Raw genomic sequence first — 27841 nt, forward strand, 5'->3', positions numbered from 1 at the left:
GTTCCCTTAAGTTAATTTGCACAGCTGCAATTTACATTGACTGCAGGAGAACTGCTTCCCATTCGTCCAAAGAAAGAATGCAAATCCCTGCTCCAGAAATCCTGCTTGAATAGGGCTTGATAACATCTTGCCAGGAAGGAACTCCTCTTTAACCAATGGCTTTTTAACCTTATGGCCTGTTCTATACATTTATTACCCAGTTTTAGTAACAAGTATGCAAGCTACTAACTAACGCCTCCAAGGCCAAACCTGCCAACTCAACTCATCACCCACATACAGTCCACGTATTGCCCATTGCCCATGTAGATTGCCTGGGAGCATGTGTGGTGCTCCTGGATTCAGTGGCATTCTTCAAGCAATCCAAATGTTCTTAGAGCTGGCCTCTAATGCCAAAATACCTTGAAGGGACTTGTGGGTCCTGGTTAGACACTGAGAGAAATGACTAGAGGTCAAAGGTTCTTCCAATTTGCTGCTCCACATCGTGCAATTCTGATGTTTAGTGGCACAGCGGGCAGCACGAGACGGGCAGAAGGAACACACAAGGAAACCTGGCCCTGGTACAGACAAATACATGGGGCTCGTCTCTTCTGAAAACTCTGGTGACAATTCTAGAGGGAGAACATGCAAAAACCCAGCCCTCAGCAGGGAACGATGTAGGTTCGGTCTGTCCCTGTCAAAGAGCTGTGTGGGCTTTTTCTCCTGCAAATAGTTCTGCAGTCTCTAAAAAAAGAACTTAGCCTCTCTGTTCCTGACATTTGAGTTTTATAAGGAGTATTTCTGAACTGTGGGGAGGAGATCCAGCTGGATGGGAGGTGAGAATTCAAGTGTGTTCCTATCAGCAGTCTGTAGCCAAGCTCTGAGAATTATGTTTTTTTCTGGTTTTTTGCCCTCACCTAAATAAACTTACCAACAGGGCTGAAGAAAAGAATTTTCGTAAACATCATGAAAAATTAATGATTTGAGACAGGCTGTTTTATTAGGCCTGACTGATTTATTAGTTCCACCTAATTGGTAGAATCGGTAAAGCTTTGAGATGCTCTGATAAGAACCCAGAAATCCAGATGTGTTTTGCTTTCCATAGATAAATAACAGCACGCTCTTTCAGTTTAGATGGTTCATGTCTGAGTCAGGAAAACAGCCACCAGAAAAGCAAGAAAGAAACAGTGTAAAGTCTCCATGAAGGAGGCAGAAGAGCAAATCCCTCAAGCATCTGGATAGTCCACCTGAGTACTCCATCCAGCTCTCTTGCAAGCAGACCCCAAATGTTTAAAGATGCAACACAGAGGTCTCAGCTCTGAGAGACAGAGCCTGATGCGAAGTCACTCTGCAGCCCCTTTGTGCTGCCTACGCATACAAATACTTTACCAAATCACTGCATTCCCACAGTCTCTCCTCCCACATTTAATCCCACCAGAGATACTAGCCTGGCTAAGGTGCTGATGTGGACACTTGAGTAGGAGGGCACTGAGGAAGTGCTATCGGATGTATTTTTGTAGTGGTCTAGAGGACCATTACATCAGTCTCATGGTGCGGGGAGGTAGCCCAACAGGCACAAGAAGTGTCCTTCAACGATGCCTGGCTGGAATCGCCCTGCTCTCTCAACGCTTTTCAGACAGTTGATGTAAACAAGCTAAAAATTGTGAAAATTAAGCTCGGAACTTCCTGAGAACACGTGTATGGGCTATACTGCCAGAACTGTCTAAGAGGAACATCTCTTCTGTAACACTTCAGCCCTTTTGCTTCCAGAGTCAGCCAGGAAGAAAAGCACAGCATCGTAACATGTCTTGGATTGGGTCACTTTCTGTTTGCAATCAGGATCAGCAGCATCTTTCTTTACCACAGAATCAGATAACGACCCTGACCATCTTCCCAGCTCTCCTTGGTCGAATACCATGTCAGATTCTCACCTACAGACGTATGCACAAAGCATAAATGAATCCTGGATATATGACAAGTCTTCACACACCCCACAGAGGAAATGTGGAGAGAGGGATGAAATCACGCTGAAATGCCAGGTTACAGTTGCAGTGACTACCTGGCAGAGGGGAAATGGCGCTGGCAGACGCTTTGGCTTTGGAAGAAAAAAGTACTTAGTAGATCACAAGGCAAGGGTGGAAGAGGGTGCACAAGGCTGGTGCAAACGGACACGGACAGCTTTGGTGGAGATTGAGGTTGCAGCATTGCAGGAGTTTGTGGCATGACTGGTGCCAGGAGGATGGGAGGGTTAAGATCAGAGGGGGAAAAACAAGCAAAGAGGCTCGAGTGCATTTCACCTAAAGTCTCCCCTTTACTTAGCTATAAAGCGTGGCTTTGGCCCCGTCATCTTGTCTGGGAACACCATGCCAACAGCTCCTTTCCATGGATCTCGCTGTCACACCCTGCTAAATCACCTCTGAAACCATAGAAAATATTGTCCTCAAAATCACTGACAGCCCAAGACATGATGGTAACACAATTGCATGCGTCAGCATTTAGGAACATTATTGTAAAAGGTTGCAGAAGGGATTCAGGTTAATGGAGGTAATCTGTGATTATCTGATGTAACAGATTGCTCTGTGACTCATTCCTTCTGCCACAATATATTGCCGGTTGCAGCTGCAAATAGCAAGCAGGATGGAGCTGGCTCCCAAGCTAAGACTGTCCCCGTTGTTCGGAGAAACCCCTATAAAAGAGGGTGCCAAGCCACCGCAGGCGTGTGAAAGCCCAGCAGAGCTTTACCCCCGGGAGTGGGTCGTAGCGGTGTACTACAGTCACTCATTCACAGGTGTTACTATAGCTACCAGTTGAAAGACTCAACAAGAAAAGCAGAAATAAAAAGAGAAAATTAGGAGGTAGAAGACAAAAAAGAGGAAACTCGTCGTAAAGCTAAGGAGAGGGTTCCTCTGATTAGTTAATGAAGTGCTTCAAAGCAGCGACTGAAAAATGAGGCTTGAAGGCTGCATGGCGTAAGCGTCAGATGATGCAAGCAGCTGGCCCACTCCTGTCTCGCCTCTCCCACCACCCACCCGGAGAGCTGGAAGTGGTAAGCACCATCTTAATAAACACAAACCAGCAGCTTTGTGCCAGGGATGGATTAACTATTTCCTCATTGTTCACAAAGTCCCGGGCTTCTACTTGCTCTCCCCGCAGGCCTGGGGCCAGAATTAAAACAAGGCACTGATTTGGGCAAACGGCCCCCGGGAGCAGTGTGGAAGCAGGAATGATCCTACCACCAGGGATTCCAGGAGAGAGCAAAGCCGAGGTACTCTCATAGCCTGGAAGATAAAGGGAGAGGAGGAAAGCATCGCCACACAGCGATCCCACACCACCCATGCCTCCCGGTGTAAGACCTCACCTCGGGTTCAGAGTGGTGCCAGATGCCCAAGCTAGCCCAACACACCAAAAGCAGCTGCAGCCACGGACAGACACTTCTAATACATGCATAAATCTAAATAAATGTATAATTCCCGTTCACATGCTTTTCTGACAGCCAGCTGTTCCCTTTGCTTGCTGTTATCCTCGCTCGGAGATTAATGTCACTGTCTGGGACAGTTTATTAGCAATTTTTATTACGAAGCATATATTTTTGGCTAGTGGTGGGCAAAAGCTGAGCCTCTGAGTAAATAAAATATTGGGCAGCTCGCGGGGAATGACAGAGAACAGATATCTGCAGGGTCTTTACCCTGGCTCTGAAAGCCAATAATGGCAGGAGGTCAGAGATCACTGGCTTAATTGTCCGATGAATTAATGGTGACGAACGTCTGTTTCCCCTCTTGTTAAAACTGACACCAGATATTTCAGAGAAAGCAGAAGGGCACTTGGCCACAAAGGAATGTTTTGATGGCTGGAGCTGAGATTGTTGCCAGCCCCAGCCCGTCAGAGCAGCGCGGGTCAAACGAAGTCATTGTAGGAAACTGCTGCTGATTCCAGCACAAAACAGAACTTTTTGGGCCCAGTTGAGCAGCCATGGATTATCCTGCTCGCTTTGGAAAGAGAGATTGTTTGGTTATATTTAAAAAAATTAATAATAATTAAAAAAAAAAATCAGATCCAGATCTTTGAATATAACAAGTGGTTTAAAAAAAAGTTAAATTGAAGGAGTGTGAGTTGCACCATAAAAATCAGTCTGAGCTTGTTCTTGTTTTGCAGAAAAATCGAGAGCAACAGGAAAAAAAAAAAGAAAAGGTAAAATACAAAAATGTATTATAAAAAGCAAAAATTTTCTTTACATTTGCCTCTCCAGAAAATGTTCCCCTCTCATTGTCCTGTATAACCCCTGTTCAGCAATTCATCTTTGCATGGAAAGTGTCATCATGGGAGGAGTAACAAAACTGGGAACTTTTTGTCCTGTTAGTGACATTTTGTGAAGCTGGCTAACACTTTTCTATTGAAACAACTTCTTCCGCAGTTGAGAATGAGGTCTACTTACTTATTTTCTTCTTGTTGCTCAATCTCATTTCAATTCAGATTTTTGTGTGGAGTTGTAGGAACAAGGATGAAAGCTTCCCTTTGTTTTAAGGCACTTATATTAGTTTTGAGCTGTTGTGAAACAGACTGAAGGGCACATCTTTCACATTCATCTGAATATACGTGAACCCCTCTGGTGTTTAATTTAAGCTATGTAAACAAGGAACAAGCACTTTCTGAATTATAAAAAATACAGTATCAACCCACCAGTCAGTTCCCGAGATCTGTAAAGTGACTTCTTACGTCACAAGTCATTCCCCTCATTATGGTACGTGCTGATACCTTTAATTAATAGCAGTAGTATGTAACACTGTCAACAAGGATGTGTAACATTGAATTAGGTGACTAAAGTCTAAATATTCTTTCACCAGTGTATTTCCACAGAGGTCACGTCGACCAGGGAACAGACACACTGGTTTTCAAGTAAATCTGTGTGCTCACTCTCTGACTGAGCTAATTATAATGGTGCCTTTAGCACTGCTGTCTTTAAGTGTCTGCCAGCATGTCCCTAACAAACCACCAGGTTCATGTTTTTCTAGCCAAGATGGAAAAGTCTGATTATCGGGTCAGAGTCAATTCTAGCTCCAAGGCCGGTGGACTTACCTCCCGCATGAATCCGGCTTGCTGAGCTTCAATTAACAATGGAGAAGTTAGTGACAAGCTGTCATTGGACTGTATGGTGCCTTGCTTCTCACTTCTGCTGCTCATCAGTCCCAAGGGAGGAAGGAAGGCTGCTGGGTCTATGGGGCTAAACAGTCTCCCTGAAGACTTAACATGGTCCCAAAGGGCTAAGGGAGGCATCTGGCTCAGCAGTTCCAGTTTGCCTGACACGCTGCAGAGCAAGTCCTGGTGTGAGAGTGGTCTGACCTGCACGGAGGTACCTGCCCGGTACAGAGCCGGCTGTCCCCACGGGCCCCAGGGACCGTGTCCTGCCAGCCGAGCAAAATTAATAGAGGGGCTTTTGCAGCAAAAGCCTGTAAGGTGCTGCTTCGGAGAGGGCAGCGGTCAGGGTGCAGCCCACGCCACCTGTGACGGTGCTGGTGGTATGGGACAGTGCACCACTGCAATGCTAGGGGCACGACCAGGTATAAAGTGGGTCACACGGAGCGTGATTCTGATAAATGAGGTATATATACTGCTTGTGTGGCACTGAGAGTCACTCTGGAGCTGAACAAACCTATAGGAAAGATACAATCTCTGCTGCAAGAAATGTTTTCTGTTTAGGTGTTTTATAGAATCCATATTTTGGGTTGTTATTATCATTCCTTTCAGGGTGTCAGGGCAGCAAAAAGAAATTCAGCTATTGCTTTAGATGGTATTCTGATTTTTAAACTCACAAGAGCAAAACCCCAAGCAATTACACAGAAAATCCAAGCCTCCTTATCTCATTCAACTCCCCCAGTGACGCAGTGTGCTCTGCACTGTGTAAAGCAACACAGCAGCAAACACTGATCTTCGTGTCTAAGCATCTAAGCCCAAGTGGCACATGTGCTATTTTAGCACCTCTCGGGACCGCTCTGGGAGATAATGTAATTAATATTATTTTGGTGACGGGTATTTACAACGTCCCACTGGGAAAGTGCAATCTGTGCTTATGGAACTTGAACCCAATTAATACTCACTTCCTACCAGTTTCAGGTGTCTCCTAATTTAAAGCTAAGTTTACAGACAAAACAGGTCAGTCACTCTTCCCAGTGAGCCAAACAGTATCTTAATCACTTGTGTTTAATAGGAAACAAATGAGTGAGCACTGATAAAGTTCACCATTATGCTTTTGAGGAAAAGAAAAGTGACTACAGAACAATCTGATAACGAGAGAATTTGCTTCCTGTGTAACTCGATATTTATAAACCTTCTCAGTAAGGGGGCAAAACCAAAATAATTTCAGCTGGCTGAAGTTAACATTCTAAATTACATTTTAAAATGACAACAAAAACAGGACCCCGGCTGAAAACAGTCCTCATGGGAAAGAAACAATGCAAGGAGGAAGCCTCAAGTCCAGGCTGCCCTTTGGTCCTGCGGCTCGGGCTCTCCTGCTGCCCGTGGACACGCAAGTCACCTTGCACGGCCTCTCCAGCTCCTCGCGACAGGGGACACCGGGTGTCAGGGGTAGGGGGTGGAAGCAGGATTGTCCTGGTTGTCTTTTCTGTCTTTGATGGAATGACTGGATTTAATAGCCTCGTTCTAGTAAATATACAAGTGGCTCATATGCATGAAGACAAGAGATTTATTTTTTTCAAGCTAAGGGCTAGACTTTCAGCCTTACCATAGTAGGAATTTCAGTTATTTTCCATGCTTTTGTATATTTAATCCTCTTGAAATGCAGGCAAGATCGCCCTACAGCCTGACTAGTGTCTCAAGAGCAGAACTAGTTCTCAGCCATAATAGCCTCAAGCCCAGCTATGTCAAGCACCCACAACTCCAGCCGATTTCAGCGGGAGCCTCGCACGCCAGCAAGCCCTTAAACAAGCTCCTTGAGAGAGGGAGAGATAAGGATCTGAACTGAGGAGTTCCCCTCTGCACAAAATTCTAAGTGCAGATGGTTTCTGGAGTAAGTGTTGGTTTCTAAGGTTTCCTGGTATGGAAGTTTTTCATGGGAGAATAACGTGGGAGATGTGGAAGAGTGCTTACAGTGATAGTAAAAATAAATATAAATTATTTGTAATTTATGCCTAAAAAGGCAATGTTCTCAATTATTAAAAAAAAAAAAAAATGTTTATCTCCCAGAAGTAGAGAAGCAAAGACAAGGGAAAAAAGTAGAAGGTGCATCTACTTTGTTTCACATTTTCCAAGTTAGTAAATGACAAAGCGGTTTGCACTTTGCAATCTTGGCTTCAGGTATCAAGTAAAATATTTCTGAGTTGCTTTTAAAGTATATTAATAAAAACAATAAAACCAACACATCCCTTGGCTTTTCAGCAGTGCCCTCTACTTAAGGACCCAAAAGCATTTTGCAAACAAAAATAGCAAAAGCTTTTCCAGCTTAAAGATGAATTTTGCCCTCACATAAATTAGCATGACTTTTACAGTCCTGTTGAGACATTCCACATGTACAACTGGGAAAAGAAATTATCACAGACAGTTTAAATGCACAGCTTTAATTAGAACAAAAAAACAAAATAAAACCAGACCCATTCTTCCTGAAAAGTTTTCCAGTTGATATTGTCAGAGGACCTAAGATAGCTAGGACTGCTAGACACTAGAGGGAAAAGCATCCTTTATTTTCTATTTACCCCATTTATTTTAAGCAGCCCAGCTTTGCAGAGAAAAAGCACGGGGTGCTGCTGTGTGCCGTGCACGTGCAGGTGTGGTGTGGGTCCCCTCCACCAACTCTGAACTGTTGGTCACTCAAGGGGGTTGCACATCACCTTCCTACTGCTGGGAGGAGAACAAGCAGCTGGAGAGAGCAAAAAGACCTGCTGAGAAGAAGGCTGACACTCACCCTTTACCAGACACCAGAGAAACCATGTTTCATTACTCTCACTGCTCACAGGACAACTTGTTTAACATTTGCTTTTTTGCAATGCCTGGAGGCCAACAAATTCAGGACTTCTTTGTACAAAGCAATGCATGAACACAGATCCCATCCCGAAAGAGTTTCCAGCTCACAGTACAGAGGCCAAAATCACTCCCCGTGACATCCTGGGCCCGTTGCTGTCGCTGGTGATGCTGCCTTTGCTTTCAGCAAGGGCTAGGATTTCATCCCCCGTGGCTCCAGAGGGTCACAGTTTTCCCACTCATCAACACAACTGCTTTCTGAGGAAGATCCATTTTTCAAAATGGGGTGGTATTACTGAAAAACCATAAAAAGTTGCCAGGAAAAGTGAAGGACTGTAAATGCACTGTTGTCCAGAGCTGACTACATTTCAAATAGATGTAATAAAAACATGAAGATGGAAAGGACATTGAAGAGTAAAGGTGGGTGAGTCAGACCAGTTGTTTTCCTTCACTTTCACCCTGCCTTCTCTTGTCTTTCTGTCTTCCCCAGTTCTGACCATCTCTATCATATCAAGCATTAACTACTTTCTGCTATTTTCCAGGACTGTCCTCTTTTCACCTCAAAACTCTTGTTGACTATCACCATCCACCAACCTTTGATGCCACCCTCTGTCTCTGACCTCTTGCAAGCTGAACTGCTACCCCTCCACATCCTTCTGACTCTTGAAAACAACCCTGTGAATAAGGCCTCAAAGCCTGTTGCTCTTCTCTTCCCTCATTCCAGGAACTGTTCCCTCTCACTTCTTCTCTCTCTCTTTGCTACATGAACCCTAAACTCTTCTGAATACTTGCACACATTCTGCAAGGAGGAAACTCTCAGTACCAGCACCACCAGCCTAACCAGACATCCGGTGTCTAGGACATCTAGGCCTCCCATCAGGATGAGGCAATGTCTCATGTTTCCTGCATGCAGGCTCCAACAACTAGGATACATAAGTACAGGGGTTTTGGAAACCGTTCCTGGCCTATATTGAACAGTCCCTGCACAAAGTTGTGTCGAAGCCCTATATGGACCTGGTGTAGGCCAAAATTATGCCAAAAAACTTCCTAACAATAAAGAGTGTGGACAACTGTGTGCCAGCACTCAACCCTCCCGCCATGGCTATACATAGATCCCTAAGATAGACATCCTCAGTGATATAAAGAAGAAATCCTTTGTTGGTTGACTTGATCATGGCCAAAGTTTCACCATAAGCTGCCACCAGGACTTGGCTTTGGCCAGAACCTCCAGCTCACGCTGATGAACTCACTCATTTTTGGATGTCTTTCACCCAGTGCTGACACAGGCATGCATCCATCTCTGAAGAATAAAATATAAGGGATGCAGGTGGCATTTGAAATCACTGGCCACAGGCCTGTTCTTCCTCTTCTAGAGCTGACACATTAAGACAACTGAATAGAAAGAATTCACGGCAATTTGCTCACACAAAAAAAGCCAAGAATAGGACTTAGTCTTGTCCTGAAATCCAAGAGAGATACAACAGCAGATGTCTTTCATCTATATGACCTTTTCCACTAAGACAAAAGGGAGACAGGACATTAAATCACAGTTTAAGATTTTCATGACTCTTGGCAAGCATTCATTTATTATGGGTTTGTTTGTTTTGGGACTTTGTTTTTAGGAAAAGGAGTGTTATTTTTTGCACTTTTCATGGAACTTCAGCTGAAATACCATAAAAATGTCTGAGGCAATTTCTTTTGGGTGATTTGCACATTTTCAAAGTCACAAGCTGACTCCCCTTCCAACTCACATTGCTCAAACCAGTGTGTTTAAACCAGGACAACCATGTGACATGAATACAGCAATTCATCTTTCACAAAGTCATGGAAAACCTTGACAGCACACGCAGATCGAGATCAGGAAACATGCTTAAAGGCCGTAGCATGTCCAAAGCAAATCCCTCATTGACTGCCGTGGAGAACACACAGTGACAGCAGGACAGAGCACAAGGAATGTGGGAGAAAGCACAGATTAATTGTATTTGTCTCCTTAATTTGTTTATACCCTTCACTAGAGAAGAGGTCTCCCTAGCATGCTCAGCTTACCTTACAGATGACTATGCAGATGGGAGGATGGGGATGCTACTAGGAAAGATAATCCAGAGGAAAGGACATTAACCTCAGACCCAGGGAGGATTAGTTTTAAGTCCTTCTTCTAGCACCAATTTCTCATGTGATTTTAGGCAAAGAGTTAGGCTATATAAATACCTTGTGGAACTAAAGGCTCTGGCTCATGATCACAGATGGCCTCAGGTGAGATGGCTGAAGCAGATATGGGTCTGTTCACCCAGCCCCTCTGCCAGGGGCTATTACCCTTGAGGAGCGTAAGATTTAATGGGCTGTGCTCCTAATGCACAGCTGCTGAAATTCACATTATCATACCAGGCTATAAACCGTGACCACAGATAAATATCCTAGCTAAAGGTACCTACCATCTCAAGTCAGAGCCCTTCATCTTGCCCTCAAGCAGTTCCTAGCACGTAACATGAATGGAGAGTATTTCCTAAGCCTCCCTTTCATATTGATGTGTCTAAATACATTAAAGACTGGGAAGCCCTAAAACCAGATGGAAATTTTCAGTGGAACATTTTTTCCTCAGAAAATACCAATCAGCCATAAGTAAATGTTTCACAGATGTGTCAATTCTGTTAACTTTTTTTTTTTAAAGAAGAAAATTAAAAGGGTTTTCAATAAGGTTAAAGTAGATTGTTTTAACTTTTGAGTCCAAACTATTTTTCACCTCTTTTAAAATAGTGCATTATACCATACCGAATAAAATAAAAATGTTATCATCTATTAGCAAATGAAACATACAGGCTGAGTTCAAACATTTTTTTCTCAGATTTATTTTTCACAGCCAATTAGAAATGTTTGCATTGCCTTTGTCTTAGAATAGAAATACATTTTCTTGAAAATTGGGAAGAAAAACAAACAAACAAACAAACGTCCCCAAAAAAACCCGGGACACCAGCAAAACTTTTGGCCCTCAAAACCTCCCTAAGGCCCTCAGCTCTCGCAATCGCAAGGGCAGGTGAGGACAGGCTGGAACTCCGCGTGTTCCTTCTGAGTGACTAAAACACGACATGGGCCAAATGCAACCACATGATACTTCCAAAACGAGAACACATATGGCTGAGCATTTCTGAAAAGTCAAAATCTGCTCACACTGAAATCAACGGGCATTTTACGCTTGACTTCTGTGGAAGCAGGGTTAAGTCAACACTGGATAAGACGGGAAAATCCCAATCAGAGATCAAGCACAGCATTCCCCCTAAAGATTATTCATAATGTGTGTGCAGACGTCATGAGAAAACAGAAGGTGCGACAGAGCTGCTATTTTTAAGCTGAGGGTGAGAAAATAGGCAGTGAAGTGTAGAGCGTAACTTCTTACGTTGCTTTGTCACCACTCTTGTTAAGGAGCACAGGGAAATTACTTTAAAGAGAAAAAAATCATAGTCATCTCTGTCTCTTCAGTTCAGAATAGACTTACTTTTTAATTTTATGTGGATTTTTACAGTTGTTTTAAATACTTCTGAATCTTCTGAAACTATTTCTTTCTGAATACTGTTTTTCTAAAACCCACCCAATTTTCAGAACCACCAAAAATGCCCGAGAATATTTCTTTAAACTACTTAGAAGACATCAGAAGATATGTTCTCCAGTCCTCTGTCTTGTACAGAATATAAATCAGGTCCTAGCTGCCTGCAATGCTTTTGCAGAACTGGATACTCTGTCTACCTTCTTTGGCAAAGAGCAATCAATTTGGAAAAGCCGAGGCAGACACTGAAGTGGATCACGGGGAGCATCTGTGCACAAAGACGCAGACCAGTTCTAATCATCAGCATCACAGGACCGTAATCCTCAAATCCAGGCATGAGCAATTATCAGTATAAGAGCATAATTTATTCCTTGTAGTCAGATACAAGATGGATATCCCATTGGGCATGAGTTAGATTGTTCTACTCATTTTAGAAGGTTTACCAAGACCACTTATCACGTATGAAACAATGCTAATAGCAGGCAGTCTGAGCCATCAGATGAGTTTAATAAAGGGCTTCACTAAAGTTAGCAATGCGCTGTCATTATGCATGGGGTCAAAAATGCTGGTGTGTAAATGAAAGTGTAGCAGCTTCTTGGACTTTTGATACTAAAACCTTTATATGTTTTAAATCTCTCGCCCAACATATAAAAATCTCATGCATGCAAACTTTTGGAGTATGTCACTTATATCATCAATGAAAAGAAAACACAAACCCCAAAAAATTAGGATTTCAACACAAGTACTTTAGAGTAGCATTTAATTTAACCAACAGCGCTCAGGAGTAGTCCTATCTCAATTATTCTTAATTCCCACGACTCACCCGGCTGACAATTAACAGAGAAAAAACCCCAGAAGCGTGTGTCTGTATCTCACGCTTGGAATTACAGCCATCATTTCAATAAATGCACTAGCAGTTTACAGTTTGTAAGCAACAGAGCCTGATGCAATAGCCGGGATCTTCATTTGCTACCCGCTCGGGGTGATGTTCTCCAAGAACCATCCCTTCCTTCCCCGTTGCTGCTTTTCCCACCTTCATACTGACCAGCCTCAGCTGCCCAGTTTGTGAAGCTGGACAAAAGCGGCCACTCAGTGTGGCTTGGCCGAAGTGTAAAATATATCAGAAAGGAGTTTGTTTTTGCTTAGCCCAGCGTTCCCAAGCGCAACTGCGACACCCGCGATTAGGGCTTGCAGAGAACACACATCGTTACAGCTTTACCCTTGGGCATTCACCAAAAGAGAGATTTGTTTTTCTAATTGGCTCAATATTTTGAGAAGGTAAATGCTGAATAACAACAACCTCAGCAGCAACATGAGGCAGGATGAAAGCAATACAAACTACCCATTTACGCTCTAGGCTTCGTGGCGTGAGCCACATGCTGATTGACTTCCAACCCCAGGAGGAAAGTGTCCTGCAGAAGACACCCTTCCTCGCAGCGCCACGGGGAGCGCCCAGGGACACCTCTTCTGGCTTTGGTCACCTCATTTGGCTTTTGGCCTCAGCGAACTATGGTATATTTCTGTACAACTACAAACCTCATTCGCAGAGCAATAAGTTTCCTGCAGAGTTAGGAACTCACTTCCTTTATTGCAAAGAAGAAATAAACAGTTCTTTGAGGTAAATGGCAATATTTCATTTGCATGAGCTGGATGCTCTTCCAAAGTTTATGCTAGGTAAAATGTTAATTTCTGCAAAGCACTTCCTCAACTACAGCAGCTTTATAAATGGAATTTGATAATAACCACAAATCTAATATTTTCTTCTGAGATTCTTAAGCCCATACACTTATTCGTCTCAACTACAAGGAAAAAAAAATCAAAATAGCAACATCCATCATTAGGTTAAATACAATTGGTCACACTTAACCTCTGATAATTTAACCATGCAGAGTACCTTTTACTCATAAAAGCTGCAGTAAATTAATGCAATCTATAAATATCACTGAGGCCACCGATGGCTGAGCTGCAGAGTTTGACCTCTAGGTTTCTGATTGAAATGCCCTGGGTTATGAGCACAGCACGCTGCAGCCATTGACTGCTGTTTGGGTGCAGCGCTGACAGATGTCCCTTTCCAGATCTGTAAGGGGGAATGAATGAAAAGCCTCCACGCCATTCATGGCTGCCAAACAGCACATTTTTAAATGCAACTGAGAATCGCATCCTTCTACAGCCTGCTGATGCAGCTCCAAAAATCTCTCCTGCAAGCAATCTACCTTTTTATTTTTCTATGTTTCTATGTTTCAAGTCTTTGCTTTTATGCAAAAGCATAGAGCCTTCTCGTCTCAATGCCAGGGACATAATTCTTCTGTTTGCAGGGCAGAGTGTGACCTCAGTCTTCTGCTCTCCCCGAAAGAGCGTATCTTCCATTGACGTCAAGGGCTCTGCATACGGAGGGAAGGAGATAAGCATATTGGAGGCAAGATCTGCTCCGTGAATGAGAATGGAGAATTTTGCTGTAGGAATTTACAAGCCTCTCAGTCTCCTCTCTTGATTAAAGCTGGTGGGATTATTACACAAATTCAGCTGCTGAGTCCCGGCTATCGGAAAGCTGCTTCACGCAGGGCTCTCCGCTGTTAACCCATCCCGATTGTTTGGGCAAGACAAAAACCACCATTATCTGAAAAAAGCAGGTCAGATGTAAAAAGGGTTGTGTCGGAGGGGAGTCGCTGACAGCTCTCTGTATGGCGTGTCACACCTGTGAGCTCTGAGGAGCTCATAAAAACCCTACATTCTGCTTGTGGTGCAGATTTGAAGCAATATGGACCCGTGGGTTAAATTAGGGGGGGTTATACCCAGTCTTAACCATTGCTTTACTGAGAAAAAAAAATGGGCATGTGCGTAGGGCCCAGCAGAGTGCTGCAGATGAGCTCCGCATGAACCAGTAACCAAAGCACGCAGCGCAGCACGGGGCAGAGCAGGCACGCCGCGAGGGCTCCCCAGGAGCAGAGCTGCACTAGCTAAGAGCCCCCACTAATCAGCCTGGGCACAATGCCACCCTGACCTGGCACCGCTGCTTATGTGTCTGCAGCAAACCTGGTCCGCGCAGAGTCAGGGATCTTTGCACCATGCTCCGCTCCACGCGCAGACATGCCTGGCGTCGGCAAAGGGACAACAGCCTCACCGCCCAGCACGCTTCCCTCTGCAGCGGAGTTTCTCAGCCTCACTTTGTCTGCTCCTGGTTCCTCTGGGACCCAAGAACTGGGAGGTAACCTTGAGTTACCCAGTTTAGACATACCCCAGCACCCTCAGAAATGCACCCAGAGAATAGAGCACTCTGCACAAACACCAGTCTTTTGAGAAAAGCTGCTTATTACAAATATCGTTACAGCAACAACAGACCGACAGCACGATCTGATTACACTATGTTGTACATTGAACCAGGATTATCTAAAGTTAAGTTTGTGCGTAAGCTTTCCCGTACTCTCACGCGCAATGCTGTTTCACACTTACTCTTGTGCTGCTTTGCAGCGTATTGGTCAGGTGTGTTTTATCTTCACCTACCATGCGCCACCTTTACAGGTGCTGTAGCTAGTAAGTAATAACGGCTGCACATCACTAGTGAGTTTTGGTCACAAGCAAGACACAACATAGGTTTGAAAAGACGCATGTGTAATAGGTAAATGCCAGTTTTCTGTAGTAAAATCTGGAGGGAAGGGAATGCTGTCAGTACGCCAGCAAGTACAGCCAGTGATCTTTATGGCTGGACTGCTGTACCTGGTGGAACAATGCACTAGAAACTGCTGCACACGAGACCTAGGCAGGACCCCTGAAGAAAGCGATGCCCTTCTGTGTAGATGGTACGTCACGTTACAGAATTTAAGAAATATTAGTGACTGTGCACTTAAAGCCTGAGTGAGGAGGCATAGACAAAAGGTGAATTTTCAGTCTGACCTCTCGGACTTTCTGATGTTACATACCAGCACGGCTAACCTTGCATGTGCTGTCAAAGGCTGTAAGGAATGGGGAGTAGGGCTGGTTTATGGGCTCATGGATGAATCATAGTCCACAAAGCAAAAAAAAAACCCCCAAACCCCACCCTTTGCTTAGACAAAAGGTAAACATTGTGAATGAAATATGAATGGACATAAACTTATAAACACCCTTACCAGCTCAGCCTACCTCAGGGTCAAAGCCCATTCATAAATGTTTTGGCATTGCAAAGGAAGGAACAAGATATTCATTTACAGCCAAGAGCCTCCTCCTTTCCTGTTTTCCTCCAGCCTGGACAGACCAGGGCATGTATGTTAGAACAATATAGTAAATGATCGGCTTTGATATACATAAGACAATGCTGATGTGGATTTCAGATGATTCATATACACAGCTGTAAGTTATCGGTTAAGGTTTCTCAGCTTCGATCACAACATTCGTTCATGGTTTCTGCTTGATACTTCAGAAAACAGCATTTGAAAATGCCTACTGAAGTGTTTAATACGAAGCTGGGGAAGAGATAAATGATAGATCATATCCTGAAGTACAAGATCTCATTTTCATTTTCTTACTCTTCCTACGCAAAACCACAAACTTTATAAATCATGATAGTACCAAGGTTTTTCGAAATCTTCCTACATAAATATGAGTCCCTGCCAAAAAGCTGCAGCAGTGAGTTCCCTGGGTTGACTGCTCTTTTGTACTAATTTTTTTCAAGCATTAAGTATCGCTTTGTTCTTTTCAGCATATTGGAATATGTGTAGAAGGCCAAAACAACAAGGAAAAATGCGATGCTAAAGCTTCGGTATGATTTTACACAATATTTTTTCTATTCTCTAGTTACCTCTTTTTTAAAAAAAGGGCACGTATGAATTTCCAAAATATTCCGATCAATTAAATTAAGGCATTTCCTCCAGTTCTTCTTCTTTTTCCCTCCCCTTAGATTTCACATAAATTGCTGGTTGTCTAGATGCCAGGGGAAATCATGAATTAAAATACAGAGCCATCCAAAACATCCTCAAGACCGTAGTCCGACACTGTGGTTTCTGTCAGCGACCACACTTTCATCTTATTGGGATGCCCTTGAAAAAAACTACTGCTGTCGGAAGCAAAACCTGTGCCCAATTCATGGAATACATGAATGCAATATAAACCCTCGCAGGCCAAGAAATTCCACAGACACCGCACGGATTAGCTGTGATAACATCTTTTCCCTTAATATTGAACGGCGACAGAAATAAAAGATGAATGTTTTTAACATTTAAAAATCCGGGGCGAGCCCAGCCCCTGAAGAAGTAGGGCAGTGTGTGTACCGCTGCCTGGGAAGAAGCTGCCCAAAAGCTGGCTTGCCTCAGAGTGGAAAAATCTACCTCACATATGGAGATTTAGGAGGGCGCAGAGCCTCCACAGCAGCATCTCTGACACTTGCTCTTCTTGCACCTCAGCTGTTAGAGACCTATGCTTCAGGCATACTTCAGCAGAGCAGCCCTCGGGCTTCTCTAATTTGTTCCTTAGGACTGGAAGAACAGTGCAGATCCAGGGAGGGGAAGCTTTGAATCCATGTTGTATCCGTCTCCATCTCCACATTTTCCTTCTGCTTTAAAAACCTCTCAGTCATAGATGAAATCCTGTTTCCCAAGCACATGACAGATGCAGACGGTGATAGCCAGAGGGACAGGGTGTCAAATGGGTTCGTCGTTGATTTAAAGAAATCCCATAAGCAGCTGGATTCACCAAGTTACACTTTTTGTATTCCAGTTCCGTTGTCTCTGCATTGCAAGCATGGCGACTCTTGGCAGCACGGGACGTTCCTCACAGGGCTTGACCAGCTCCTCTCCCGACACATTGGGCAGTGCCATGAGATCTGCCTGCTGCAGACTGAAGGCCACCTTTGGACAGCTGCCACACAGAAGATAAAGCTTCGAAGGGCAAAGCCTGGTCAGGGGCTAGCAGGTATTGATCATGAAAATCCTCTCTGTAAATCACATTAATTTCTCAGGCCTTAAAAAGCTAGATGTTTAAACTCAGACTCATTCGCTTTAGTTGCCATAAATCAGAGCGAAGTGTAGCATTGTGCAGCCAAGAAATAACTGTCTCAGAAAGTGGGAGTTACAGCACTTCAGGATGTACCTGTCTACAGAATCAAATATGCATATATTGGGTATTTCCAAGCATTCTCTTAACCCCCCTTGACCAGGATACCCTGAGAAACACAACCCTTCAAATACCACCAAGAAGGTGGGGGACAGCCACTGGGACCCCACTGCAGCATGTCTGTGAGTGTGATGGTCGAAAAGGCAACGGGAGATAATATATTTGAAGTGGTGGCTTTACTGGAAAGCTCAAAGCAAAAGATGGTCAATCAGTTGCTCCCTGTCCAAGGGATTGCTTTCCAGATGGCAGTGCCCCTTCCACATCCCCCAGTTTGCTTCAGGGGGCAATGCCTGAAGGACCAGTGCAGAGGTGTACGTCTAAAACCCCTCAGTTGTGACACCTTTCCCTAGTCACACAAGTACGCTTCTTATAGCATGTTTATGTGAAACCCTGCAGGGCAACATAATTGCACTCCTGTTAATTTCCTGTTCATCATTTATTAGCATCTTGTGTCCTGTAGAGAGCTCTTCGTATCCTGTAGGCAGGATGTTGGCCAGTGAAGTGAGGAAGCTTGCAGGCCGCCATAATCCATCCCTGGCTGAGCCTCTCCTGAATGCCCTGACGCAAACCCAAGGAGGGCTATTTCAAGAACTTGTGTGGTCTTGTTATTGAATGTGGAGATGACACTATGCATCATATTCATCTCCGGTGCCGCTCTCACCTCGGCCGAGTGACGGTCAGGGTGGATTCACCCCTAGCCTGTCCTCGTCTGAGACGTGGTTACCACACACAGACAATAGAGAAGCTGAAAGCTCTTTGGGGCTCTGTTCACACTTTATGTTAAGCAGTGGTGTCCCATCCCCTCCCAGAAGCTCTCGGGAGTTTTCCACTCTCGGTTGATCTCTTCACACCACACTCAGCCAGGCCACAGCAGCTCACTGCAGCCAGATGCAGGGGAGACTTCCCGCAGCAAGCTCAAAGAGCCCCGTGGAGAATTTATGACAGCTCCCCTCTGCAGCCCAGACAGACCAGGAGGGAGAAGAAGCGACTCACACAGTCAATGCTGGACGGTGCTAAGTTCAAATAGACATGTGATGGGCCATAGCCACAAAAGACTGGGAAGAGCTGTGTTTCTAGCCTCAGGTGTGAGCTCTTTCCCCAGAAAACAGATTTCATGCTCCTCAGTGGTTTTTTGGCAGCCTTCACTGAGGCCGTCGGCGAGAACGGCAAGGTGCCTGGTCAGGAGCTGGCTGCAGGCCTGTCGCCCTTCCTCCCGCCACACGTATGCAGTAAACATATGTCATTCCATGGAAAGATGTGTCTTCAGACCTCCCAGGCTAGGACAGATGTGTCTATAGGGGGTTTTCAAATACGGGACTCAAAAACCCAATAAAGTCTCAGGTCTGAAACAGCAGGCAGGATGAATGCAGGTGGACCTTACTTCTCTGGGGAGATTTCAGGCTAATTATGAAGTGGAGCATGTGGAACAAAGGACCAGCTTGACCTGCTAAAACTGCCCAGTATTTGTGTCTGCAGGCAGGACACTGAGGTTATGGGGGTTATTCTGAAGGGAAATTCTGTTGGTATACGAAGGATACCAGGCACGAGACTGAAGGAGACAGGACGTTAGGCTGTTCCTCAACAGTTGTCTTGGGAAGGAACACCACTTCTGCTGATTTGGTAAGCCTAAGGAACGCAGTGGTGCTTCCACGTGAAAAGCAGAAGTGTGACACGCTGCAGGTAGTGCCCCAGATCCCTCCAGGTCTGCCTTCATCCCTGGGCTGGAGGGGAAAAATGGGTGCCGTGTTGAACCAGCTCAACCCCTGCTGACAGATTCAGCACTTCTAGGAGGGCGTTTGGTTGCTGGTCCCCCATGAAGTATGTCAGCAGGATCAGGTCCCAGACAAAAGACACATTGTTCCTATGGTGCTGCCTTCAACACATGCTGAGATTCCAGCATCGCATTTCTGAACCAAAGGCACAGATGCACCATATTGAACATACAGCCACAGGGAAAAGGCAACACGCACTTGGTATGCCATGACTTGCGCAGCACAGTCATTGTGTGTGGTGACTTTGGCACTTTCAAGTTTAAATCTTGGTGACAAGGAGGGGATGGGGGCTCTCTACCTACAGAGGCACTTTGAAAATGTTGCCCAAAACCTCAGAGATTATTCTTAAGAGGGCTGGATGAGTCAGGGCCACCAGTGCTGACACACAACATCCTTACCAGTATAAAGCCAGTTCAGACTGGCAGACCATCGTTTCCATGCAGAGAGCCTCCTGCTATTGTCTCAGGGTAATTTAGAAAACCCAGGTGCTAACTTCAGCAAAAAACCTCTTATTCAATGACCAAAGGTGTTATTTTGAAATAACAGGAGACATCATGCAGATGCTACATACAAAACACCCTAAACAGGCTTTAAGAACAGGACTACTTATTGAAATGGGCTAGAGGGTACCTGTGGTGCTCCTGGTCCTCTTGGCCCTGCTCTGGTCTCGCCAGGACCACCACTGCCCTTCAGGAGTCCACTGAGGCAGTAGAAAGGGGAGAGAGGTTTTACTGTTAAACCTCTGGTGAAGATTTACATAGAAAGACTGAAATAAAGAGAAAATTCACCCTCACCAACTGATAAAGCACCAAAAAGCAATAAACTGTGATGTGCCAGTGGTAGGAATTAAAGCTGGCTGAAGAGGAAGAAAACATCTAAAAGGCAGGGAACAGCGCTAGGGGAAGGAGACAGATCCTCTACAAAGACAGCGGCAGGCAAATTAGAGAAAGAACACAGAGGCGGATGTTAGAAAAATATAATGTTCCTGTGGGTGTATCACTTATCAGCCATTCTTGCACATAAAACACATTTTTTCAACATTTAGAAAAGAAAAAGAATGACTGATCTGTAATTAACAGAAATAAAGGCCTGGCCCAGATCCTAGGCTAGAATAACATTCTTGCAGAAGTGAATTTTGCTGAAATATCAGCATTAGACAGGACAGGGCTGCTGCAGGAAGAGGGCAAATCCAGAATAATTGGACCAGTCTGCCCACTAAGAGCTGCCCAGCTGGGGACCCCATTTAATAAGCCATTTAAATCCTATTTAACAAGCCATTTAACAACAATATGACCCCATGATGATCCCGTGATCCTGGGGGAACAATTTTGCATATTTGATACAGGCACCTTTTGCATATCCTGCTGCCAATGTTTCCCTCTGCATCCTCCTTCCTGGGGCTCGCCAAGGAAAAAAAATCCCATGGCACGGCCACAGACACAGTGTAGAGTTTAAACGGGAATTTCCTTGACAGTTTCTCGTCCTCCTCCCTCACTAGCACAAACTCACACTCCATAGAAGATATCTAACTTTGTAGTTCCTCAGTCTCTCTCAGCGGCCTGCAGCCTCACAGGTCTATTCGTTTTGATAGTCATCAGCTTATGTCAAACCAGGAAAGTCTCTTTTCTACCATCAATCTGCCCCCAAATCCACTGATTCTGAATGACAAACTGCGACCTGAAACACTCGTGCCTCCATCATCGAAGCAGCACCCTGTCTACATCTTTAATTCCCATGCCAACTTTACCTCTACTACATGGTCTTCTACCTCCTCCTCCTCCTGTCTCAGCCTCATGTTTTCATCCCCAACCTGTGCCAGCCGATGCAAAGCCAGGAATGCGGGCAAAGCTACCACCCCCTTAAGTGGGTTGATTCTTCAAAGCAACTAGAACAACAAAGGGCAGCAATTTATCAGGAAAATATCAGCTGTCAAGAAAAGCAAATGCAAATCATTTCTCCGCTGACTGTTCTTTTCACGACTGCTGCGCAATTGTCTTGTTGATTCCCACAGCTGGATGCTGTAGCTTGCTCCTTGGCATATGTAATTGAAAGTGATGCTGGAACAACTTGAGTAAATTGAAATTGATTTCATCAGCTGTGTATACATGTGTCAATGACACATGTGTCTTTTTTTTCCTCCCCTCCCATTGGTCACTAGCATGTTCTCCAGCCCAGCAGCTGTTGACATTTTGTTTGATGGCACATTGTCCCACTGGGAAATGATGCTTCCAAGTGTTCCATGAGAAGGTACGCTATTTGTCAACATTTTCACTAAAAATTATCAAAACAATTCAGATTTGACTGGTCTGGGACACTGCAATTTGATAAGGTCAAAATGCATCATCTTAGGTTCATAAATTAGATTTCTATGTTATTATAAAGTCATATAACTGAACACTAGCTGATACAGGTGGGAAGGTAAATAGCTCAGTCTCCTCAAAATATTTCAGTGAAATACTAACCAGCAACAAAATGCGAGAGAGGAGAAACCTTTTCTAAAAAGAAATTGCACAATTTATGTCCATGGGAAATTTCACAGCTTTCAGTATTTGTGCTAATTGCAATCTCATTTGCTTCAATACCTCCCACGGAATAGGCTTTCCACATCCCGAACAGGTCACAGCAGTCTGCAGTCCACAGCATGGGATTACTAGCCAGGGACATTTGCAGAATGGATTGCTGAAGAAACTTCTCTCTTGTTGCCCTTACACATAGACACAAATCTTTATTGCTTCAAAGCAAAAGAAGAATGGATGGACTCTATCGGTGGTTCGGGGCTTTGCTGCAACCAATTTGCCTGGTGCAGCTTGCCCCTCATCCTTCTTTTGCCTCCTCATCCATCTCTTCCTCCATCCTTCTCTTCCCTGTCCTAGAAGCCACAGTCTGCACTTGATTGTTTTGCTCTTCTCCAGTTCAGAAGTGTGCTGGGGGTCTTGCAACAGGGTTTGTGGTTGTGCTGTGTTTGTCTTAACCCACCCAAGGTGAAGAGCGGGCAGTGCTGCACAGCCACATGCTTGGCAAGCCATGCCTCAGGCTCAATGAGCGCCATGCGTTTAACTGCACTACTCTTGCACCAGCTTTCACTGCCAATTTCACCCTTCTACCTCCATTTTGCAAATTCTCTACATCTTCAGAGGACACTCCTTGACCCTCTAGAAGATATTTAAAGTTTCTCTAACAGCTTTGCAAAACTTTAAAGAATTTTCATTTAAAATAAATTTATAGGTGCCTACCTCCTGCTCCATTAACCTTTAGTGCCTTTTCTTCACCATGTTTTGTGAGTACATGCACTGGTCTGGGCAAATGAAAGCTAAGCATCTCTGTAGCTGTGGGCTTCTCCCATGGCAGTGTCAAGAGTCTAACTACCTAGGGGGTCTTTCAAGAAATTTGCCAGGTATGAAAATTTTTCTCACGACTGATGTTTTAACATGTCATAGTTGTATTTCAACCAACAAGTAAACAAAACACCAATTGTTTTGGTACACCTGAGCAAACAATTGAAGTATAACCTAGATCAAAAATTTTTAATTACAGTATTAAAAAAGGCATTATCAACTAAATACAGCAACTGGAGAAATTACAGCTCATGAATATGCAAATTACCTGACAAAACCTTTCTGTAAATGCTTCAGTGATTTTCAGAGATAAACCTCGAAGAAGCTGCCTCTTTCATTTGCAGTTTTATTTGTTGATAAATATCCAGTGCTCTCTACTGCATTTTTAGGAAATATTTTTAATGCAGTCATCATTTAAAAGCACTTCTTGTAGATGAAATGCATTTAATGTACCCGAGGTTCTCCTCCTGCATTAAAGGGCATTTTGAAGCCTCAAGCACAAGAATTTTTATTTCCTTTTAACGTTCAACACAGTAAGTGAAGACAAGTCACCTTGGGCTGCAACGTCTGGCAGTCCATGACGTAGCAAAAGTCATAAAACCAAACACAAAATCAAACATCGAAATTTGATGGCCATCTAGGACAAAACTTGGGCAAGTAAAGACCTCAGGGAATTTTAAGAAGCTGCACTGATGTTGCCCCACTGACTACAGCAGGAGCTTCACCTTTCTACTCAACTGAAAGAGTGAGAGAAACTGAAGACGAGGAATGCTCAAACACTTTGCTGAGGCACTTCAGCTTGTCCTGAAGATGACCATCAGGCTGCTCTGAGCAAGGCGGCGTGCTTTGCGGATGTGAGATGACTGTGTATTGAAGTCAATGGGAACCCTTCAATTCCTTTGAAAGGATACCAGTTCCTACCAGACCTGCTCGCCCAGAGTCCCAGCTCCGTGGTCAAGTGCCGTACATCCTATTCTGCTACCTAAGAGGATGTAGATAATCTCCCCAAGATCAAATGTATGAGAGGGCATCTCCTCTCTCTCTCACCCACGACTGTAATCATCTCTGCTACTGACAAAAGATTCATTAGAGAAGGAATTAGAAAAATGCGACCAATTCACACATATTCCAAAGAGAGCTTGCTTTGCAATCACTTGTCTTCATTCAACAAGGTACTGAGCAGATCCCCACCCTCCCACAGCATGGAAACCCGGTGCTGCTGAAGGAGAACCACTTCTCGCCTCCCAGCCTGAGCCGCTTTCTTTTCAGCTGCAGGAGACTCGGTGGGGAACTGGGAACAGCCGGCGTCTGACTCACGGCAACAGCCACGGGAGCAAGCGTGAATCTGATCTTGATTTCACAACACACATATTTTCGATGGCCGTGTGTGCTTCCACAGCATCGGCAGAGCTGCCTCGCCTCCTGCGTGCTGCCTGCCCTTTTGACAGACTAGCCCTTAGGCCAGGCTTTGCTATGCGGGGAATATTTAATCCATCTGGTACGAAAGCGCAAGCAGATTGCCTAGCTCTCACCTACCAGCAGACTACACTGGTTTTTCTTCTGGTCACAATAAGTAGGGAGATTTCAATGAGGGAAAAGGAGTTCTAGAAGAGTTAGTTTCCCTTAGCACAAAGACTTCCCCAGCATGGTCCCAGGGCCTCCTTGGAAGCCACTCAAGCGTCTTTTGTTTTCACGCTTCCTCCACTGCACCCCAAACAGCCGTCACATACGTAATCCCAGCCTGAGACCCAAGACATGGAGTCACATCCAAGGGTCCTAAGGGCAGCCAAGGCCAGGCTGAAGGGCGTGTGAGTTATTTAGGTGGGACGTGCGTGATGCTAGACTGTGGACCTTTATCGTCTCCAGGCTGTGAGCCTACAGCCCAAACCTTAATTTGAAAGGTGATGTCACATGACTGATTATTTTGTTAGACTCAAAATTTTGTTTTATGAGTAAAGAGGAAGCACACCATATATATAAATTATGTATATATATATTCATATGTATACAAAACATCAAGTATTTATTGTTAGAATAACTGAAATCTTAAGATCCTAATCAGTATTAGTCCAGATCTATTTTTCTATTTTATTTATGGAAAAAGAATGAATATTAGCATGGTGAGAACTGTTACACACACACACACTTAGTTTCTACCCTGTTTCCTGGTGCTATCCTCGCCCTTTCCCAGTCTCTCTCTGGGTCCCAAGGCATTTCATTCATTCGCTCTAGTGTTTGGGGGTGTGGGGGTGTTTCAGTGAATCCCCACCACCCAAAGTTCTCCCCCTAGCAGGAATATAATATAATTATATTATATTATATTATATTATATTATATTATATATATTTTTTTTTTTCCTTCCTCACACTAGGATCCCTTGGGGTCATTTTTATACATTTGCTAACATGCTTTTACACCTTTACTCTTTCTTCGTTGATCTGTAGCTCCATGTTACATCTGGCATTTACTGTATATGATGGCTTTTGTATGTGCCATTTCTTTGTTAACCCTAAAACCAGTTTTGCCGGGCTCCAGGTCTGCCTTTCTGTAACTGCCCACGGGTGAGTTGTTAATGGTCTCCAGTGACACCTCTGTGCCCTGCCGCTTTCTCCTGCCCTGCCCGTGCTCCTCCACACCACATCCTGTGTCTCCACTTCCCAGGGCTCCCGTTATCATACCAGGCCTGTCTTTCTCTACACTATGTCGTGTACAGTCATAAAACCACGGTGGTATCATATAAACAAAAGTAAAACAAATTAGCCATGGACATGTGGCCGATCAGAAAAATTGCTGTTATGACTAAAGCAAGTAGAAGAAAGCTGCGGGCAGGTCCAGAAAAGTTGAAACAGAGGAAGCCTGACAAGCCGCTGAAAGGATCCCAGATAGATAAATTATCCTGATTCCTGGAACCCTGTGTCTTCCTTAGGATTATTTCTATACGCAACTATTGTGCATATCGGAAGCTTCAAACGTGTTTGCTCAAGCTGCTATTTTACAGCTTGACCACAGCCTCACTCTTTACAAGAGGAAGCAAAGCTTCAGAAGGTGGCAATTAACTCTGTAGCCCCAAGACGCGTGTGGCTTTGGTAGTTTTGTGGAAGCTCTCCATGATCTGGAAACGCCTGTAGCCTGTACTGGGGGGATGCAACTCCAGCCCCCGTTTGGGGGGTAGGGAGGGAGAGAAAGAAACTCTGGTCTAAACCAAGAATGGTAAGGAGTGCTTTGGGATTTGAAAAGAAGAGAGGACAACGTCTCACCTCACCCTGCCATGGTTTCAAGCCACTGAATGACGAGAACACTAGAAAATTTTTAAAAAAGGAAAAAAAAAATTACAATGCATTTGTTCCTCCTCTATGCAAACAAAGCATGCACATGCACACATAACGCACAGACATATGGATGCTTGAACAGATCCTATCCCTCTCCTCTACCTGTTATTTTTTTTATTGTCCCAGACTGAAAACTATTTGGTCATAAACAGTTTATTCTTATGTTTTTCCACAGCAGCAGGACGGCAGGGCTCCAGTTTTGTTTAGGTCTTGAAGTGACAGTTATGATGAACACAGTACACAAAATAAAAACCTCCATAATTTAGTAATGAGACACTTATGTAAACACACATGTGAGATCCAGAGGAGACTCAGGCAGAGCCTGTGATACTCCTATCACCGGAAACTGGGAATATCCTGACTGTGTGCAGTTTCTCAAGAAAAGAATGTGTGTGTAATTGTCACGGTGCCCAGTAGATGTATTTGTTCATTTTCCATCCCTGAAGTAGGATGTACATTTCCCACCTCACAGAGATGGAAAAACCCCCCAGTGACTTTCTTTTCCTGCTCCGACTGCCAGGCGACTGTCAGATCAAGGGATTAAGATACATTTTCCTCAAGATCCAGCCAATCTCATCTGGCTTCACACACGGTTATTTGTAATTACTTTTCTTTTGCCTTAAAACCAACATAACTTTCCCCTAGAATTAGAAGTTATACTTCTTAATGCAGAAAACAAATGTTTTTTAACATAAAGTTCATTCTGCTCTTAAAAATAATTAATTTTCAGTACTGAGGGGGGAGCAGACGACTTCCTATCAGAGCGATAACGTAACAAAAAAAGGGCTGTAGCGCTGAGGCAAAGCTCCTGAGCAACACGTAAAACATCAGAGTCGATTAGCATCTTAAGGCAGCGCAGGGTATACATCTTGAGAGGTACGCTAAACTTAACAGGACTTATAGATGCGGCTGTACGTGGCACTGGCACGAAGCAGAATACCCCGAGCACTCCCTGCCTCCCAGGGAAAAGAAATGACTTTTCAGCCGTCTTTCCAGTAAAGCCATCCCCGCCTGGCCCACGCACGTGACTTTTTATCAGTGCAACGAGTATGTGGCAGCTGAAACGCAGAGATATTGATGGGTAATTTCATGAGTGCTTCTGCCAATAGACATTTCTACGACTACGTATTTGATGGAAGGAGTGCTGGGCAAAGCTGACCATCTGCGACACCCCCTCAATTTACTGGGATGGAAAAGCACTCAGGACCTCTCAGGATGTGTGCTCACTGACAAAGAGTGAAATGCCCATTTCAGCTTGCTGGGAAGAAAAATAATAAAAGGCAAAAGCTACTCCTGAAATAGGGTAAGGTTCAGAGAATGGCTGTAGGACTGTGCAGTTAACAGGCATAATTAGCAGACGAGTCCTTGGCATCCACCAGCTCTGACGCCCTCTGATTGGAGACAGTGTTGACGCTTACTCCTGACTCATTTCCTAATAGGGAAAAATAAATAACACCGGAATCCCCAAATACCTATTTTCAGCCTTGTGATTAAACTGAAGCTGCAGGAGAAGAAATTTCTCTTCTCTTGAAAGATGACAACAAAGGAATGAAACACTCAAATATCTAATACGGATCAGTTCTTCCAAAAAAAAAAAAAAAAAAAAAAATTGAAAGCTGAATATCAAACAGGTCCAGCTGGCCCTGTCCCAAGCAGTGAGGAATGCTCCAGAATGGCCTGAAGATCTATTTCTGCAAGCAGAGGATTTTTCAATTATTTTTTTTTACAGCCTTCCTAAAATTCTAAACCACTCCTGGATGGCAAGGGCACTGTAAGTGTTACTGATGTTACTGTGCTTGTGGGGAAGGAGGGGGGAAGTGTCAACAGGGAGTGAAACGG

At 44.3% G+C, this 27841-nt stretch overlaps 2 protein-coding genes across 5 annotated transcripts in view; both read right to left on the reverse strand.

Annotated features, from left to right (window-relative positions):
* BAG3 (BAG cochaperone 3) overlaps nt 1–27841 on the reverse strand; it is a 260283-nt gene that overhangs the window by 218858 nt on the left and 13584 nt on the right. The gene's annotated exons all lie outside the window — the stretch shown is intronic.
* Nucleotides 1–27841, reverse strand: part of GRK5 (G protein-coupled receptor kinase 5) — a 170384-nt gene that overhangs the window by 108813 nt on the left and 33730 nt on the right. The gene's annotated exons all lie outside the window — the stretch shown is intronic.

This window comes from Balearica regulorum, chromosome 7 (assembly GCF_011004875.1).
Source record: "Balearica regulorum gibbericeps isolate bBalReg1 chromosome 7, bBalReg1.pri, whole genome shotgun sequence".
NCBI classification, from domain to species: domain Eukaryota; kingdom Metazoa; phylum Chordata; class Aves; order Gruiformes; family Gruidae; genus Balearica; species Balearica regulorum.